The sequence below is a fragment of the Pleurodeles waltl genome, chromosome 1_2 (genome assembly GCF_031143425.1).
Source record: "Pleurodeles waltl isolate 20211129_DDA chromosome 1_2, aPleWal1.hap1.20221129, whole genome shotgun sequence".
NCBI lineage: Eukaryota > Metazoa > Chordata > Amphibia > Caudata > Salamandridae > Pleurodeles > Pleurodeles waltl.
Genome location: NC_090437.1, coordinates 421,365,867 through 421,379,226, shown reverse-complemented (window position 1 = coordinate 421,379,226; position 13,360 = coordinate 421,365,867). Strand labels below are relative to the sequence as shown.

Sequence of the window (13,360 nt, the reverse complement as noted above, 5' to 3'; positions counted from 1 at the left end):
CACCCTTTTATATGGCTTGGATCAAGTGGGGCGAAGAAAGGGGCCCAGGCTGCAATACAGTCCTATGCAATTTTACCAGCGGAATCCATACACAATGGTGTACTGGGTAGGCCTGTTATGTTCAGGGAGAGAGTGTCCTGGGCAGGTAGCGGTGTGTCATCCAAGGGTCTGACTCCTGAAGAGTTACAGGACAGACAGGCACACAGGGCTCACCAGCTGGAGTTGGAAAAGTTTAGGATGCAAAGGGAGATGGAAGAGAGGAGGATGGCCATAGAGGAGAAGAAAGATACTGTTGGCTCATGAGCTCAGCTTGAGGAAGCTGGATCAGAGGAGTCAGATCAGTAGGAATGGTGGCAGCAATATCACAGTGCAGCCTAAGAGGAAGGTGCACATTCCCAAAGACCTTGTGAAAGATTACAAAAGGGAGGATGACATATTCCTGTGGTTCAAGGGGTATGAGTCTGCTCTCCATATGAATCTGGTCCTTGAAGCTCTTTGGGGGGGGGGTGTCTATGGAAGCACTTTGAGGTAGATGGGAGAGATACTCTGACATCCTTAGGTGATCCTCAGGGGCTCACCTACTCTATCATGAAAGATGCCCTACTAACAAGGTATGATCTCACCCCTGAGCAGTATAAGGACAAGTTTAGGTCCTATAAGAAACATAGGACCTAAACTTGGTTGGAATGTGTCGATTCTTTTTGCAGGTCACTGGATGGTTGGGTGAAGAACATCAAGGTGACGACGTATGAAGGGCTTTACAATTTAATTGCTTGGGAGAACTTGTACAATTTATGTGTTCCAGAGCTACGCCACCACCTAATTGACAGCAAGCTGACTGATCCCAAGAAGCTTGCGCAGGAAGCAGACAACTGGGAGAGCACCAGGGTCCAGAATCGGTATGGGGAAGACCACGCCAAGGGTGTGTAGGTCCCCTCTCAGAAGAAAGGGGGTAAGGGTAAACAGGAGGGGGGTTCTCTAAAGGGCCCCAACTTAGGTCCCAAGGTAAGGATTCCCAGTCCCCCAGTGAAAAGAAGCCATGGTTCTCACAAGCAAAAGCTGTAGAAGGGGGTCCCCCACATAAGTGTTATGCATGTGACCAGCTAGGTCATGTGAGGGAGGACCCTAAATGCCCCAAGAGTACACCGGCACCCATGGTGCTCAGTCCCAGGGTTTGGCTAGTGTAGCGCTTGGGCAGGAGTTGGTTCCAGGTGGGAGGGAGCCAGCTGAAATGACCCTTGTCTCACTAGTGACAGTGAGATGGTCCAGAGCACCCTAGTGACTGAGAACACTAAAAAGTACAGGCAGTAGGTGAGCATTAATGGACAGAGGGTGGAGACTCTGAGAGACACAGGAGCCAGTGTGACTACAGTGAGGAGTCACCTAGTGTCTGAAGAGCAAATAGATCCCCATGTGTAGGAAAGTACCATCTTCCTTGGCATGTTTACCTGTATGTCAGTATGTTTTTGCCTGTCTCACTGGGATCCTGCTGGTCAGGACCCCAGTACTCATAGGGGGTTATTCTAACTTTGGAGGAGGTGTTAATCCGTCCCAAAAGTGACGGAAAAGTGACGAATTTACCACCAGCCGTATTACGAGTCCATTATATCCTATGGAACTCGTAATACGGCTGGTGGTATATCCGTCACTTTACCGTCACTTTTGGGACGGATTAACACTCCTCCAAAGTTAGAATAACCCCATAGTCTATGGCCTAATGTGTGTGTTTGTGTAGTGCTTAACTGTGTCACTGAGGCTCTGCTAATCAGAACCTCAGTGCTTATGCTCTCTCTGCTTTTAAGTGTGTCACTGTAGGCTAGTGACTTCATTTACCAATTTCAGTTGGCACACTGGACCCTCCTTATAAGTCCCTAGTATACGGTACCTAGGAACCCAGGGCATTGGGGTTCCAGGAGATCCATATGGGCTGCAGCATTTCTTTTGCCACCCATAGGGAGCTCAGACAGACCCTTGCACAGGTCTGCCATTGCAGCCTGCGCGAAAATAACGCACATAGCCATTTTCACTGCACTTAAGTAACGTATAAGTCACCAACATGTCTAATCTTCACTTGCTGAAGGTTAGGTGCAAAGTTACTAAGCGTGAGGGCACCCTTGCACTAGCAAAGGTGCCCCCACATAGTTCAGGGCCATTTCCCCGGACTTTGTGAGTGTGGGGACACCATTACACATGTGCACTACATGTAGGTCAATACCTATATGTAGCTTCACAATGGTAACTTCGAATATGGCCATGTAACATGTCTAAGATCGTGTAATTTTCCCCCCATTCTAAATCTGGTACTGGGGGGCCAATTCCATGCATCCTGGGGGCTCCACCCTGGACCCCCAGTACTGCCAAACCAGCTCTCTGAGGCTTGCACTGCAACTACAGCTGCTGCCACCTCACAGACAGGGTTCTGCCCTCCTGGGGTCTGGGCAGCCCAGACCCAGGAAGGCAGAACAAAGCATTTCCTCTAAGAGCTGGGTTTTACACCCTGTCCCTTTGGAAATAGGGGTTACAGGCTGAGGAGGGATAGCCTCCCCCAGCATCTAGAAATACTTTGAGGGGCACCGATGGTGCCCTCTTGTATATGCCAGTGTACACTGGTTCAGGGACCCCTTCTCCCCTACCCTGGTGCGAAACTGGACAAAGGAAAGTGGAGTGACCACTCCCCTGTCCATCCCCACCCTTGGGGTGTTGCCCAGAGCTCCTCCAGTGTGTCCAAGACTTCAGCCATCTTGCTTTGCAAGGTGTGGGGGCACTCTGGAGGCCTCTGAGTGGCCAATGCCAGCAGGTGACGTCAGAGACCCCTCCTGATAGGTCCATACCTGATAAGGTGGCCAATCCCCCTATCAGGGCTATTTAGGGTCTCTCCTGTGGGTTCCCTTCAGATTCTGCCTGCAGGTTTCCTTCAGGAATCCTCTGCAACAACTTCAGCTTCCTCTGACCTCACATCAACCGCAGCCTGCTCAAAGAAACGCTGTAACTGCAACAAAGTATCCACCAGAGATACTTTTCTTCAGCAATCTCAACTCCAAGTCAGCAACTGCAACAGTTTCCGTGGTGTGCACGCTCTGAGGAATCCCTATCTTCGTCCTGCACCTGAAGGACCGAAGAAATCTCCCGTGGGGTGACGGAGTCACTCCCCTGCTACAGCAGGCCCCTTCCAAGACGATGACCGTTACCCTTGGACTCCTTCCCCTGAAGACACAGAGGGTGGACATCATTAACATAGACTGTCCTGAGGTCCTGCTGATGCAATTTGGGGGAGGTAAGACCTTGCCTTCCCAGACAGCGAGGGTACCCCTCTGTACTGCGTCTTCTTTACCACCCTTCACAAAATTCATTTGTGCACAGACTGGCCCAGGTCCCCAGCACTCCATCCTGTGACGCTCAACTCGCAGAGTTGTTCTCCATCGGCGTGTGACCTTCCTTTGTTGTGCTACATCAGCCGTGTTTTCACCTCCTTTGTCCCCATGTCCTGGGACCACTTGGGGTTCTGGCTGGCATCCTGAGGGCTCTCTAAAGTGCTGAGAGCCCCCCTGTTCCTCCTCACACAGAGTTGAGGTCCCCAGGTCCCTCCTGGGTCCACCCAGAACCATTTTGTCGCAAAATGCACTTGTTATAGCCAAGGCTTGTTGGTGACTTCCAACACAAAATCATGTCTGCAATGATCTTCACATCATGGGACATCTTTTGCTTCATGCAGGAACCCGCTGGCATCTTCCTAGGGTGCATTTCTGCAGTCTTCGGCTAACCGTGTACTCTTCTTTTTGCACCCTCTTCTGGGTTGGCAGGGGCTCCTGTCCTTCCTGGAACTTCTTTCGACTTCTGGACTTGGTCCCCTTCCTTTGCAGGTCTTCAGGTCCAGGATTCCAGCAGATGTTCTTTGCAGACTTGCTTGGTTGCTGCAAAATCCCAATCACGAGGTGTAGTATGTCCTAAGGAAACTTTCAGTACTTTACTCCTGCTTTTCTGGGCTCTGGGGTGGGGTAATTTACTTACCTTTACTCTATTCTTACTCTCCCAGCAATTCTGCACACATTACACTTGTCTAGGACTGAATTTGTGATTCGCATCTCACTTTCTTAGATTTCTGTTGCCCCTAGACCCATTTTCTTCCATTGCATTCTATAGCATTTCCTATTGCTTGCATTGTTCTATGACTATTTACTTGTCTAATTTTGGTGTCTAGTGTATATATTGTGTATAATACTTACCTCCAGAAGGAGTTTTGTCTCTAAGATATTTTTGGCACTGTGTCACCCTAATAAATATCTTTATTTTTGGTAACACTGAGTATTGTCTTTACTTGTGTATAAGTAATGTGTAACTATAAGTGGTATTGCAGGAGCTTTGCAGGTCTCCTAGTTCAGCCTAAGCTGCTTGCTATAGCTACCTCTATCAGCCTAAGCTGCTAGAACACTATTACATTTCACTAATAAGGGATAACTGGACCTCGTATAAGGTGTAAGTACCCAAGGTACTCACTACAAACCATGATAAACAAAATGGGAAGAAAAATTAAGGGAAAGAAAGCGCTCTCGACGTTCCCCTCTTTAGTAATAAACAATATAACCAATTTAAAGCACGGTGCTCCAGGCCTAGGAGGATCTTCCCCTTCCTCCAATAATGTATCAACAAAGACGCAAACAAATTTCTTCAGAGACCAAGGCACTCGTGAATTACAAGTATGGAGTCAATAATTCATAAGTAATATAATAGCAAAACATAGTAATGTTCAGGTAAGACATGTATATGAACAAAGTTTCAATGGAGTCCTTTGGATGACGAGTTCATCTTTAATGGAACACATAACAGACAACAAGTGTTTCGTCATGGGAGGAAATACTCCCCGTCTCTTCGTCAGGGCTGCAAAAAATATATCAAAGTACATAAAGACTAAATAGATACATATATAGTATATACACTAATCAATATAAACATTAAACATGACAAAAAGTAGTGTACAGACATAACAGGAAAAAGAACCCATGATTTGGCGATCATCACATTTGTTATTTTCAAGTGAATTCCGGTTGCAAGACTATGGGGGTTATTACAACTTTGGAGGAGGTGTTAATCCGTCCCAAATGTGACGGATATACCACCAGCCGTATTACGAGTTCCATAGGATATAATGGACTCGTAATACGGCTGGTGGTATATCCGTCACTTTACCGTCACTTTTGGGACGGATTAACACCTCCTCCAAAGTTGTAATAACCCCCTATATATGTTAAAATAATACTAAAGCAAACCCCCAATTTTTAAATTTTATCATCCAGTTTGGAGAAGAATAAAATAGACCAAGGCATATCGCGTGAGGAGAAAAAAAAGAAAAGAGAGACCACACAATCTACAGAAACCAAGCAGAATCAGATCCTTAGTGAAAGAATCAAAACACGACATAGTGCATTCAAAGAGTAAAAAGTGATGCCCTGCAAACACAATGGGGGTCATTTCGACCCGGGAGCACCGCCAACAGGCTGGCGGTGCTCCTCAGGACATTCTGACCGCGGCGGTTCAGCCGTGGTCAGAACAGGAAAACCGGCGGTCTCCCGCCGGTTTTCCGCTGTCCTGCAGGATCCTCCATGGCGGCGCAGCTTGCTGCGCCGCCATGGGGATTCTGACACCCCATACCGCCATCCTGTTCCTGGCGGGTCGCCCGCCAGGAACAGGATGGCGGTATGGGGTGTTGTGGGGCCCCTGGGGGCACCTGCAGTGCCCATGCCAATGGCATGGGCACTGCAGGGGCCCCCGTAAGAGGGCCCCACTTTGTATTTCAGTGTCTGCTTTGCAGACACTGAAATACGCGACGGGTGCCACTGCACCCGTCGCACATACCCACTCCGCTGGCTCCATTCGGAGCCGGCTTCCTCGTGGGGAGGGGTTTCCCGCTGGGCTGGCGGGCGGCCTTCTGGAGGTCGCCCGCCAGCCCAGCGGGAAAGCCAGAATGGCCTCCGCGGTCTTTCGACCGCAGAGCGGCCATATGGCGGCTCCCTCCAGGCGGGCGGCTCCCGCCGCCCGCAGGGGTCAGAATGACCCCCAATATGTAAAAACTGATCATTAAGTGAGAACCGCAGTGATCTAAAGTAAAAACAACATACCTCAAATGGGTATAGCGCGAGAAATCTTAGTATCTAAAGTTTCATAAGCAAAAGAACCTTCTGGTGTATAAAGAGTAAACTGTGAAAAAATATAATTGTTTGTCGAAAACGGAATGAAAAGGAAAAAGGAGTAAAAATATCACACCTCATGTAACCCTCCCAAAGTTCTACATAGAACACCTACCGATAGATGGCTCAATGTATGTAGGTCCATGTGAGGTAAAAGGTGTATAGTTAAACACCTATAGTACTGTTGGTGAACATTTTTTACAAGTTCATAATGTTTCAACCGAAGTGCCATCAACAAATATCATAGCGTTATCAGCGCATAAACCAATTGAAGGCCCCCGCTCACCTCCTATAGTCCAGATAACCCAAGAACATATCACGGAGCCTAGTATCCGAGGCTCCGATCGGCGTGTGGCGAACTACACGTTCCCTCGCCGTTCCTCGAAATAAGGGAGACTACATTGAATTCTTACGGGACTAGAATGCTCCTAATGCGCGTTCGACCTTCTTGAACGTAAATGAATCGTTCAGAGAAGTCGGGCGCCATCTTTAAGTAGGAAAAGAATGAATCCATTATTATGTGATTACCATTCTCATTTCCGTATATAAAGGCAAAACAAAAAAACAAAAAAAGCTAAACGCAATAATTAGAAAACAATTGATTGAAAATATACCATTCGCCTTCATTGGTAAATTAAACCGGAACCACCTTAAAGTCACAAAATTCAGTATTATTGTGAATTGAACAACTTAATTTCCGTGTAAAAAACAGAAATATAAGAACATTAAACAATCATACAAACGAAACAAAGATATTAAGTAGGAACAACTTCCACCGCGAAAGCAGCCATAGCTCTCCATAATTTATTAAGAGCTCCACCTCACGTTAGTGTCAAGGGGTCCTCATTATAGACCCCAAACTGGATGGTTCCACAAAAAACAACAACAAGGGACACATTAACCCCTTCGCTGCCAGGCCTTTTCCCCCTCCTGTGCCGGGCCTTTTTTTGCCTATTTGGGGCAGTTCGCGCTTAGGCCCTCATAACTTTTTGTCCACATAAGCTAACCAAGCCAAATTTGCGTCCTTTTTATCCAACATCCTAGGGATTCTAGAGGTACCCAGACTTTGTGGGTTCCCTTGAAGGAGGCCAAGAAATTGGCCAAAATACAGTGAAAATTTCGTTTTTTTCAAAAAAATTGGAAAAAGTGGCTGCAGAAGAAGGCTTGTGGTTTTTCCCCTGAAAATGGCATCAACAAAGGGTTTGCGGTGCTAAACTCAGCAGCTTCCCAGCTTTCAGGAACAGGCAGACTTGAATCAGAAAACCCAATTTTTCAACACAATTTTGGCATTTTACTGGGGCATACCCCATTTGTGCAATTTTTTGTGCTTTCAGCCTCCTTCCAGTCAGTGACAGGAATGGTCATGAAACCAATGCTGGATCCCAGAAACCTAAACATTTCTGAAAAGTAGACAAAATTCTGAATTCAGCAAGGGGTCATTTGTGTAGATCCTACAAGGGTTTCCTACAGAAAATAACAGCTGAAAAAGAAAAATATTGAAATTGAGGTGAAAAAACCATCAATTTTTCTCTACGTTTTACTCTGTAACTTTTCCCTGCAATGTCAGATTATCGAAAGCAATATACCGTTACGTCTGCTGGACTCCTCTGGTTGCGAGGATATATAGGGCTTGTAGGTTCATCAAGAACCCGAGGAACCCAGAGCCAATAAATGAGCTGCACCCTGCAGTGCGTTTTCATTCTATACCGGGTATACAGCAATTCATTTGCTGAAATATAAGGAGTAAAAAATTGCTATCAAGAAAACCTTTGCATTTCCAAAAAGGGCACAAGATAAGGTGTTGAGGAGCAGTGGTTATTTGCACATCTCTGAATTCCGGGGTGACCATAGTAGCACGTGAATTACAGGGAATTTCTCAAATAGATGTCTTTTTTACACACACTCCTATATTTGGAAGGAAAAAATGTAGAGAAAGACAAGGGGCAATAGTACTTGTTTTGCTAATCTATGTTCCCCCAAGTCTCCCGATAAAAATGGTACCTCACTTGTGTGGGTAGGCCTAGCACCCGCGACAGGATATGCCCCAAAACACAACGTGGACACATCACAGAAAACAGAGCTGTTTTTAGCAAAGTGACTACCTGTAGATTTTGGCCTCTAGCTCAGCCGCCACCTAGAGAAACCTACCAAACCTGTGCTTTTCTGAAAACTAGAGACCTAGGGGAATCCAAGGAGGGGTGACTTGCGGGGCTCGGACCAGGTTCTGTTACCCAGAATCCTTTGCAAACCTCAAAATTTGGCTAAAAAAACACATGTTCCTCACATTTCTGTGGCAGAAAGTTCTGGAATCTGAGAGGAGCCACAAATTTCCTTCCACCCAGCGTTCCCCCACGTCTCCCGATAAAAATGATACCTCACTTGTGTGGGTAGGCCTAGCGCCCGCGACAGGATATACCCCAAAACACAACGTGGACATATCACAGAAAACAGAGCTGTTTTTAGCAAAGTGACTACCTGTAGATTTTGGCCTCTAGCTCAGCCGCCACCTAGGGAAACCTACCAAACCTGTGCATTTCTGAAAACTAGAGACCTAGGGGAATCCAAGGAGGGGTGACTTGCGGGGCTCGGACCAGGTTCTGTTACCCAGAATCCTTTGCAAACCTCAAAATTTGGCTAAAAAAACACATGTTCCTCACATTTCTGTGGCAGAAAGTTCTGGAATCTGAGAGGAGCCACAAATTTCCTTCCACCCAGCGTTCCCCCACATCTCCCGATAAAAATGATACCTCACTTGTGTGGGTAGGCCTAGCGCCCGCGACAGGATATGCCCCAAAACACAACGTGGACATATCACAGAAAACAGAGCTGTTTTTAGCAAAGTGACTACCTGTAGATTTTGGCCTCTAGCTCAGCCGCCACCTAGGGAAACCTACCAAACCTGTGCATTTCTGAAAACTAGAGACCTAGGGGAATCCAAGGAGGGGTGACTTGTGTGGCTCGGACCAGGTTCTGTTACCCAGAATCCTTTGCAAACCTCAAAATTTGGCTAAAAAAACACATGTTCCTCACATTTCTGTGGCAGAAAGTTCTGGAATCTGAGAGGAGCCACAAATTTCCTTCCACCCAGCGTTCCCCCACGTCTCACGATAAAAATGATACCTCACTTGTGTGGGTAGGCCTAGCGCCCGCGACAGGATATGCCCCAAAACACAACGTGGACATATCACAGAAAACAGAGCTGTTTTTAGCAAAGTGACTACCTGTAGATTTTGGCCTCTAGCTCAGCCGCCACCTAGGGAAACCTACCAAACCTGTGCATTTCTGAAAACTAGAGACCTAGGGGAATCCAAGGAGGGGTGACTTGCGGGGCTCGGACCAGGTTCTGTTACCCAGAATCCTTTGCAAACCTCAAAATTTGGCTAAAAAAACACATGTTCCTCACATTTCTGTGGCAGAAAGTTCTGGAATCTGAGAGGAGCCACAAATTTCCTTCCACCCAGCGTTCCCCCACGTCTCCCGATAAAAATGATACCTCACTTGTGTGGGTAGGCCTAGCGCCCGCGACAGGATATGCCCCAAAACACAACGTGGACACATCACAGAAAACAGAGCTGTTTTTAGCAAAGTGACTACCTGTAGATTTTGGCCTCTAGCTCAGCCGCCACCTAGGGAAACCTACCAAACCTGTGCATTTCTGAAAACTAGAGACCTAGGGGAATCCAAGGAGGGGTGACTTGCGGGGCTCGGACCAGGTTCTGTTACCCAGAATCCTTTGCAAATCTCAAAATTTGGCTAAAAAAACACATGTTCCTCACATTTCTGTGGCAGAAAGTTCTGGAATCTGAGAGGAGCCACAAATTTCCTTCCACCCAGCGTTCCCCCACGTCTCCCGATAAAAATGATACCTCACTTGTGTGGGTAGGCCTAGCGCCCGCGACAGGATATGCCCCAAAACACAACGTGGACATATCACAGAAAACAGAGCTGTTTTTAGCAAAGTGACTACCTGTAGATTTTGGCCTCTAGCTCAGCCGCCACCTAGGGAAACCTACCAATCCTGTGCATTTCTGAAAACTAGAGACCTAAGGGAATCCAAGGAGGGGTGACTTGCGGGGCTCGGACCAGGTTCTGTTACCCAGAATCCTTTGCAAACCTCAAAATTTGGCTAAAAAAACACATGTTCCTCACATTTCTGTGGCAGAAAGTTCTGGAATCTGAGAGGAGCCACAAATTTCCTTCCATCCAGCGTTCCCCCACGTCTCCCGATAAAAATGATGCCTCACTTGTGTGGGTAGGCCTAGCGCCCGCGACAGGATATGCCCCAAAACACAACGTGGACATATCACAGAAAACAGAGCTGTTTTTAGCAAAGTGACTACCTGTAGATTTTGGCCTCTAGCTCAGCCGCCACCTAGGGAAACCTACCAAACCTGTGCATTTCTGAAAACTAAAGACCTAGGGGAATCCAAGGAGGGGTGACTTGCGGGGCTCGGACCAGGTTCTGTTACCCAGAATCCTTTGCAAACCTCAAAATTTGGCTAAAAAAACACATGTTCCTCACATTTCTGTGGCAGAAAGTTCTGGAATCTGAGAGGAGCCACAAATTTCCTTCCACCAAGCGTTCCCCCACGTCTCCCGATAAAAATGATACCTCACTTGTGTGGGTAGGCCTAGCGCCCGCGACAGGATATGCCCCAAAACACAACGTGGACATATCACAGAAAACAGAGCTGTTTTTAGCAAAGTGACTACCTGTAGATTTTGGCCTCTAGCTCAGCCGCCACCTAGGGAAACCTACCAAACCTGTACATTTCTGAAAACTAGAGACCTAGGGGAATCCAAGGAGGGGTGACTTGTGTGGCTCGGACCAGGTTCTGTTACCCAGAATCCTTTGCAAACCTCAAAATTTGGCTAAAAAAACACATGTTCCTCACATTTCTGTGGCAGAAAGTTCTGGAATCTGAGAGGAACCTCAAATTTCCTTCCACCCAGCGTTCCCCCACGTCTCCCGATAAAAATGATACCTCACTTGTGTGGGTAGGCCTAGCGCCCGCGACAGGATATGCCCCAAAACACAACGTGGACACATCACAGAAAACAGAGCTGTTTTTAGCAAAGTGACTACCTGGAGATTTTGGCCTCTAGCTCAGCCGCCACCTAGGGAAACCTACCAAACCTGTACATTTCTGAAAACTAGAGACCTAGGGGAATCCAAGGAGGGGTGACTTGTGTGGCTCGGACCAGGTTCTGTTACCCAGAATCCTTTGCAAACCTCAAAATTTGGCTAAAAAAACACATGTCCCTCACATTTCTGTGGCAGAAAGTTCTGGAATCTGAGAGGAGCTACAAATTTCCTTCCACCCAGCGTTCCCCCAAGTCTCCCGATAAAAATAATACCTCACTTGCGTGGGTAGGCCTAGCGCCGGCGACAGGAAACACCCCAAAGCGCAACGTAGACACATCCTAAATTTTGGAAAAAAACAGAGGTGTTTTTTGCGAAGTGCCTACCTGTAGATTTTGGCCTCTAGCTCAGCCGGCACCTAGGGAAACCTACCAAACCTGTGCATTTCTGAAAACTAGAGACCTAGGGGAATCCAAGGAGGGGTGACTTGCGGGGCTCGGACCAGGTTCTGTTACCCAGAATCCTTTGCAAACCTCAAAATTTGGCTAAAAATACACATGTTACTCACATTTCTGTGGCAGAAAGTTCTGGAATCTGAGAGGAGCCACAAATTTCCTTCTACCCAGCGTTCCCCCAAGTCTCCCGATAAAAATGATACCTCACTTGCGTGGGTAGGCCTAGCGCCGGCGACAGGAAACACCCCACAGCGCAACGTGGACACATCCTAAATTTTGGAAAAAAACAGAGGTGTTTTTTGCGAAGTGCCTACCTGTAGATTTTGGCCTCTAGCTCAGCCGGCACCTAGGGAAACCTGCCAAACCTGTGCATTTCTGAAAACTAGAGACCTAGGGGAATCCAAGGAGGGGTGACTTGCGGGGCTCGGACCAGGTTCTGTTACCCAGAATCCTTTGCAAACCTCAAAATTTTGCTAAAAAAACACATGTCCCTCACATTTCTGTGGCAGAAAGTTCTGGAATCTGAGAGGAGCTACAAATTTCCTTCCACCCAGCGTTCCCCCAAGTCTCCCGATAAAAATAATACCTCACTTGCGTGGGTAGGCCTAGCGCCGGCGACAGGAAACACCCCAAAGCGCAACGTGGACACATCCTAAATTTTGGAAAAAAACAGAGGTGTTTTTTGCGAAGTGCCTACCTGTAGATTTTGGCCTCTAGCTCAGCCGGCACCTAGGGAAACCTACCAAACCTGTGCATTTCTGAAAACTAGAGACCTAGGGGAATCCAAGGAGGGGTGACTTGCGGGGCTCGGACCAGGTTCTGTTACCCAGAATCCTTTGCAAACCTCAAAATTTGGCTAAAAATACACATGTTACTCACATTTCTGTGGCAGAAAGTTCTGGAATCTGAGAGGAGCCACAAATTTCCTTCTACCCAGCGTTCCCCCAAGTCTCCCGATAAAAATGATACCTCACTTACGTGGGTAGGCCTAGCGCCGGCGACAGGAAACACCCCACAGCGCAACGTGGACACATCCTAAATTTTGGAAAAAAACAGAGTTGTTTTTTCGAAGTGCCTACCTGTAGATTTTGGCCTCTAGCTCAGCCGGCACCTAGGGAAACCTACCAAACCTGTGCATTTCTGAAAACTAGAGACCTAGGGGAATCCAAGGAGGGGTGACTTGCGGGGCTCGGACCAGGTTCTGTTACCCAGAATCCTTTGCAAACCTCAAAATTGTGCTAAAAAAACACATGTCCCTCACATTTCTGTGGCAGAAAGTTCTGGAATCTGAGAGGAGCTACAAATTTCCTTCCACCCAGCGTTCCCCCAAGTCTCCCGATAAAAATGATACCTCACTTGTGTGGGTAGGACTAGCGCCCACGAAAGGAAAGGGCCCAAAACACAACGTGGACACATCACATTTTTTTATAAAAAGCAGTGCCTACCTGTGGATTTTGGCCTGTAGCTCAGCCGACACCTGAGGAAACCTAGCAAACCAGTGCATTTTTGAAAACTAGAAACCCAGGGGAATCCAAGATGGGGTGACTTGCGGGGCTCTGACCAGGTTATGTTACCCAGAATCCTTTGCAAACATCAAAATTTGGCCCAAAAAACACTTTTTCCTCTCATTTCGGTGACAG

General features: G+C 47.3%; 1 long non-coding RNA gene across 1 annotated transcript in view; it reads right to left on the bottom strand.

Moving 5' to 3' along the window:
* The window catches only part of LOC138295642 (uncharacterized), a 43,639-nt gene extending 36,838 nt beyond the window's left edge, over positions 1-6,801 (bottom strand). Inside the window, exon 1 of the long non-coding RNA XR_011203648.1 lies at positions 6,469-6,801. This is a non-coding gene — a long non-coding RNA (uncharacterized lncRNA). The remainder of the gene's footprint in view (positions 1-6,468) is intronic.
* Between the last annotated feature and the right edge of the window lie 6,559 nt (positions 6,802-13,360).